This window comes from Tiliqua scincoides, chromosome 9, assembly GCF_035046505.1.
Source record: "Tiliqua scincoides isolate rTilSci1 chromosome 9, rTilSci1.hap2, whole genome shotgun sequence".
Classification (NCBI taxonomy): domain Eukaryota; kingdom Metazoa; phylum Chordata; class Lepidosauria; order Squamata; family Scincidae; genus Tiliqua; species Tiliqua scincoides.
Genome location: NC_089829.1, coordinates 37229364 through 37236295, shown reverse-complemented (window position 1 = coordinate 37236295; position 6932 = coordinate 37229364). Strand labels below are relative to the sequence as shown.

Below are 6932 nucleotides of genomic sequence, written 5' to 3'. Positions count from 1 at the left end.
TTTTTTTTTTTAAATGGCTCTGCAAGCATTTTCAAAGTGGACTTTAATTTGCTCTGCTAAGGAGCCAAAGATCAATTGACTATGACTATGTAACAAGAACAAAGAGGGAAGACATGGTGATTTTACTGTTAATAGTTATTTTATATGGCTCAATGAATCCCTGCACAGCACAGGGATTCCTTTGAAGTCAAATGGGGTCTAGGCATGCCACTTAAGAATTCAGAAAACATGGGCCTATATATATATCAATGAAGCAAAAAATAAATACATGTGAAACTGGATTGTGGTGGAATAAACTAGGAAACAATGAATACGGTCCAGTAGTGTAGCTAGAGGGGGTACAAAGTGCTACATTTTGCAGGGGGCCTCACTGCAGCATGCACGCAGCCCCTCTCCCTCCTCTTTGGAGCCATCCTGGGTGGTGGGAGCAAAACGGAAGTGAACACAAGCTGCATGCACACTGCGGTGAGGCTCCCTGCAAAACTTAGAGCTTTGCACCCCCTCTAGCTACGCCGCTGGTACAGTCCGCCAAAAAATATGTATAATAGGCATAATATGAAACAAGGCCTGCTAACTGAGCAAAGAGACACCATTTAAAGGGCTGTCCTCTTATATTCAGCAGGGGACGAGCAACTGCCCTTCTCCATGGTGTCTTTGCTGGTATCTCTTCTGCATCGTTGTTAAGATTGGGAGCACTTTAGGGACAGGAAACCATTTTTGTTTATACCCAAGTTCAATTAGCAGTGGAGAGTGTCTTCTACTGAGCTAGTTCCCTGTTTCATCTAGAGTTGTGTTGTCAACACTAGGACCACCCAAGAGCTCCAGACACATGAGGCAGCATGCCAAATGTTGCCCCGCTTACAGAATTATATGCCTACCTCTGTTGCTTCCACTCTCCAATGTTCCAGCTTAGCACTCTCCTCCTTGCCACATTTCCTCTCTGCTTCCTGTTCCAATTCAGGGAATGGAAGGAGAAGGGGGAGCAGTGGAGGCAAATAGGTGGACAGGGATGGGTGCCCCCCCCCCGACATGCTTCCTGAGGCATCTGCTTCATTTGGCCTCATGAATGGGCTGGCCTTGCCCTTTGCTATATAGCTTTATTTGGCTGACGACTCCGAGTTCCAGTAATACAACTTTAGCTGGCTAAACAACATTTTAAAAAATGTGTTTGTGATATTTTTCTGTGTACAGGAAAATCTCATTAATGGCACTTTGAGAAACACTGCATTCCTGTATCTGAATTAATTTGGGAATTTTATAACACGATTACAGAGCCATCCTATCCATTAAAAAGGAGGCTCTTGTGCCTGATAGCTAAATACTGTATGTGCCAGGTTTAAATATCCTGTCCCAAGAGCGTAGATTTACTGAAAGTAGAACGATGCAGTTGAAAACAATTACATTCGCTCACTGCAATGTCCACATTTTCCTCTGCAATGTTCTAATGCATTTCAAGCAAAGAAGTCTCATTCAGAATTATTCAGTGGACAAATGTGTAAGCGCATATAAAAAAAATATTAAAGGATCCAAAACTCTCAGGATTCCATGTACTAAAGAGCTCATCAGTGATCACAACATCATTTGACTTCAACTCAGGCTGCAGAATATTTTCATTATAAGTGACCTTTAATGATGGATATGGTAATTTCCCGGTGATGTTTTATTGTGAAAGTAAAAATAAAACAGCAAGCAAGGTTACCAGACAAGGTGCAGTGAGATACCTGGGGCTAGGGTGGGTGACACATACATGATAATTTGACTCTTTTGCCTGGGCTAAAAGGCAACTTTGAACTCGTGGTCCTTTTATATTTAACAGGGGGAGAATAACTATCCCAACAGTTATTCTGGCATGTGGAAGTCCCTACCCCCACCAGCAAACAAAATTGTGAATGATCTGAATATGCAGGATTTTGTAAAGTTAAGACTAAACAAGAAATTAATTGAGCTATGATAGCAGAGCTGGCAAGAGCAGTTTTAGAATTACAGCTGACAGGGTGGACTATACCATATCTTGGGGAGAGATTTTCTTGTGGAATAATGTATCGCTAATGGGCATCTGCTCAGTGCCCTCTTTCGTATTCCAAGATGCATCAGTGCATTAAAAAGTAGCCCAAGAACACAAGGAAAGCCCTGTTGGATCAGGCCAAAAAGGCCTATTTGGATCAGCATCCTGTTTCTACCAGTGGCCCACCAGCTGCCCCTGGGAAGTCTGTAAGCAGGAGAAAAGGGCCTCCTTCTCTCCCACAAATGCTGCTCTGAAACTGGCATTCAGAGGCAGGGTGAGACTGAACCCACAGGCAGAGTGGGGCCATCAGGACAAGCAGCCTGTGAAAAACCTGTCCTGTGTACAAGCCCTTTTTCAAGCCTTCTGAGCCAGTAGTCTTCACTCACATCTATATACAAAGAACTACAGGGATGTGGCTCATCATCAGTGCTTGTGACTACAGCCTCCAGCACCATCTCATGAAAGGCAGACTCTAATCCAGGAAGGCTGATGTTTTATTATTTGTTCATTTATTATTTGTATTTGTTCATCTCTAAGGTGATGCAGAGCTCATTGTTGCTGCTGCTACAACAGATTAACATTAAAATGCAACTGACCCCCCCCCCCTTTGGAAGCCTCCTTGATCCCTTTTGCACCAAATATACAATCACATCATCTAAACCAGAGATTTTCTTCTCACAGCACACAGACAAGGCACTGAAATTGTCAAGGCACACCGTCACTTTCTGGACAATTGACAAGGCACACCATGCTGCTGGTGGGGCAGGGAGGTTTCACATTCCTCAATGGCACTATTAATAAATGCTATTTGTTTAATTAAATAAATAGATTTGCCAAACTCCCATGGCACACCTGGGGCACTGCCATGGCACACTGGTTGAAAATCACTGATCTAAACAGCATGCGTGTGTATCTCCCCTGTGTGTTTCTACTAATAATTTGATGGGTTTTTGCTGTAGTTAAAAGCAATCTTAAGGGACATTTGAAATGATTGCAAACACTGCGCAACTTCAGTGTCAACATTTAGAGAGGAGGGGGGGAAAAAAACCCTTCCACCAGCCTTTTCCCAGCTCCCACCCAAATCCAATAGTGTGCAGTAAACTTAATTTAAAAAAAAGAAAAGAAAACCAGGCATATTCTCTCTCTCTCTCTGTGTATGTTTGGGTGGTTGTGGTGTGTGGAGTAAAAAAAAGAAAATCAGGCACAATCTCATTCTGAATCTGTGTGCAAGTGGATGCATTTTAAACCAGCCCACCCTGCTGCCTGCACATCCCAGGTGAGTTCTGCCTGCAAGGCACCCATTGCATCTTTTGCTAAGCAGGCTTTGCAAAGGGCCTAAGGCGAGGAGTGGGTGTCCAGGTAAGGCAGGGAGAAGCCTGCCTGGAGCTGCTTTGCAGGAGAACTGGGTGCCCCCTCTCTCCCTCCCTCCCCTGCTCCTGCAAGCCCCCGCGGGCGCGGAGCCATCAAGGCGGGGAAGAGGCTCGCAGGACTCACTGCAGGAAGGGAGTGGGCACAAAAACCAGGCGCCCTGCAGTGCAAAAGGGAGACCACCGCCCCGGAGGCACCGCTGGGATTCGAACCCAGGATCTCCTGTTTACTAGACAGGCGCTTTAACCAACTAAGCCACGGCGCCAGCCGCTAGGTTGAGCAGCCGAGCAGCCGCCTTGTATCTCCCGGCATCGCAGCAGCAACAGCATTCGAAAGAGAAAGTGCGGGGACGCCGAAGCCAAGCAGGCGATGGGCGGAGGGCAGGCGAAGCAAGCACGTCGCTGGTGCCTGCTTGCACTTGCACGTCTGCATCCACGTGCACTTCCTCAAAGAACTGCATTCCCATACACAGCTCTGGTGAAGGCTGGAGGGCTGCAAGACTAGCCTTCCATGCACAAGACCTTGCCCTGGGAGCTTTTCCTTGGCAGGGCACTCTGGAAGCCCAACACAGACAGACACAGCCAGTCCCACTAGCAGAGATGCTCCTGCCACGAGCTGTGGGGTCCACCTAGAAACCCTTTTTGCAGGACCCCAGGTTCACATTCCCTTGCACAGCCCAGCTCTGCAGAGCAGTGTATCTCAAACTGTGGGTCAGGACCCAATAGGTGGGTGGTGAGTCAATTTCAGTGGGTCCATAAGAACAGCCCCACTGGATCAGGCCATAGGCCCATCTAGTCCAGCTTCCTGTATCTCACAGCGGCCCACCAAATGCCCCAGGGAGCACATCAGATAACGAGACCTCATCCTGGTGCCCTCCCTTGCATCTGGCATTCTGACATAACCCATTTCTAAAATCAGGAGGTTGCGCATACACATCATGGCTTGTACCCCATAATGGATTTTTCCTCCAGAAACTTGTCCAATCCCCTTTTAAAGGCGTCCAGGCTAGACGCCATCACCACATCCTGTGGCAAGGAGTTCCACAGACCAACCACACGCTGAGTAAAGAAATATTTTCTTTTGTCTGTTCTAACTCTCCCAACACTCAATTTTAGTGGATGTCCCCTGGTTCTGGTGTTATGTGAGAGTGTAAAGAGCATCTCCCTATCCACTCTGTCCATCTGCATAATTTTGTATGTCTCAATCATGTCCCCCCTCAGGCGTCTCTTTTCTAGGCTGAAGAGGCCCAAACGCCGTAGCCTTTCCTCATAAGGAAGGTGCCCCAGCCCCATAATCATCTTAGTCGCTCTCTTTTGCACCTTTTCCATTTCCACGATGTCTTTTTTGAGATGCAGTGACCAGAATTGGACACAATACTCCAGGTGTGGCCTTACCATCGATTTGTACAACGGCATTATAATATTAGCCGTTTTGTTCTCAATACCCTTCCTAATGATCCCAAGCATAGAATTGGCCTTCTTCACTGCCGCCGCACATTGGGTTGACACTTTCATCGACCTGTCCACCACCACCCCCAGATCTCTCTCCCGATCTGTCACAGACAGCTCAGAACCCATCAGCCTATATCTAAAGTTTTGATTTTTTGCCCCAATGTGCATGACTTTACACTTACTGAGATTGAAGCGCATCTGCCATTTTGCTGCCCATTCTGCCAGTCTGGAGAGATCCTTCTGGAGCTCCTCACAATCACTTCTGGTCTTCACCACTCAGAAACGTTTGGTGTCGTCTGCAAACTTTGCAACCTCACTGCTCACCCCTGTCTCCAGGTCTTTTATGAAGAGGTTGAAAAGCACCTGTCCCAGGTCAGATCCTTGGGGCACACCGCTTTTCACCTCTCTCCATTGTGAAAATTGCCCATTGACACCCACTCTCTGCTTCCTGGCCTCCAACCAGTTCTCAATCCATGAGAGGACCTGTCCTCTAATTCCCTGACTGTGGAGTTTTTTCAGTAGCCTTTGGTGAGGGACCGTGTCAAACGCCTTCTGAAAGTCCAGATATATAATGTCCACGGGTTCTCCCGCATCCACATGCCTGTTGACCTTTTCAAAGAATTCTATAAGGTTCGGGAGGCAAGACTTACCCTTACAGAAGCCATGCTGACTCTCCCTCAGCAAGGCCTGTTCGTCTATGTGTTTTGAGATCCTATCTTTGATGAGGCATTCCACCATCTTACCCGGTATAGATGTTAGGCTGACCGGCCTATAGTTTCCCTGGTCCCCCCTCTTTCCCTTTTTAAAGATAGGCGTGACATTTGCTATCCTCCAATCTTCTGGCACTGTGGCCGTTTTGAGGGACAAGTTGCATATCTTAGTCAAGAGATCTGCAACTTCATTCTTCAATTCCTTAATAACTCTTGGGTGGATGCCATCAGGGCCCGGTGACTTATTGATCTTTAATTTATCAATGAGGTCTGAAACATCTTCTCTTTTAACCTCTATCTGACTTAACTCCTCGGTTAGGAGGGGCCGTTCGGGCAGCAGTATCTGCCCGAGGTCTTCTGCCGTGAAGACAGATGCAAAGAACTCATTTAATTTCTCTGCCATCTCTAAGTCTCCTTTTATCTCCCCTTTCCCTCCCTCACCATCCAGAGGGCCAACCGCTTCTCTGGCGGGTTTCCTGCTTCTAACATATTTGAAGAAGCTTTTATTATTCCCCTTAATGTTGCTGGCCATGCATTCCTCATAGTCTCGCTTGGCCTCCCATATCACCTTCTTACATTTCTTTTGCCACAATTTATGTTCCTTTTTATTCTCCTCATTAGGGCAAGACTTCCGTTTACGGAAGGAAGCTTCCTTGCCCTTCACAGCCTCTCTAACTTGGCTGGTTAGCCATGCGGGCACCCTCCTGGATTTAGTGGAACCCTTCTTTCTTTGCGGTATACACCTCTGCTGGGCCTCTGTTACTGTTGTTTTAAGCAGCCTCCATGCACTCTGGAGAGATTGGACTCTTTTTACCCTCCCTTTTAACCTTTGAATGTTTTAAATGTCCCCATTTATTTGAATGTTTTATTTTCAGTATGTTAGACTTGATGCTCCCATGGAATGGGACTACATTTGGGGAAATGTTTCAGATCTGTACTTGTTACAGGCACTTACAGATTTGCTTTTAACAAGGATAGTCAATGGGACTTACTCCTGGGTGTGGGCAGGATCGCAGCCTAGGATGGTTAAAAATTTTCCTGCTTGATGATGTCACTTCTGGTCATGATATAATGATATCACTTCCAGTGGGCCCTGACAGATTATCATTCTAAAAAGTGGGTCCCGGTGCTAAAAGTGTGAGAACCACAGATGTATAGGATTGTGCAGTTTGTTTGGTTTTATGTGGTTTTAATTTTATTTATCTAATGCAGCCTAAACTCATGCCACAAATTGTGGGAAAAGCAGGATAGTTTAAAAAAAATATTTAATATATTGCCTGAGCATATGGTTGAGGCTGTCCACCTCTGCTTGGAAATAGCCAGGGATGTGCTCCTGTCAGTAAGCTTGAGTCACAAGTCAGAGTCATTTTGAGAAACAAGTCAAGTCGCGAGTCAAGG

At 46.3% G+C, this 6932-nt stretch overlaps 1 non-coding gene across 1 annotated transcript; it reads right to left on the bottom strand.

Annotated features, from left to right (window-relative positions):
• Positions 1–3564: 3564 nt before the first annotated feature.
• On the bottom strand, positions 3565–3638 carry TRNAT-AGU (transfer RNA threonine (anticodon AGU)). The gene has a single exon. It is a non-coding gene; the product is annotated as a tRNA-Thr (tRNA).
• Positions 3639–6932: the final 3294 nt, after the last annotated feature.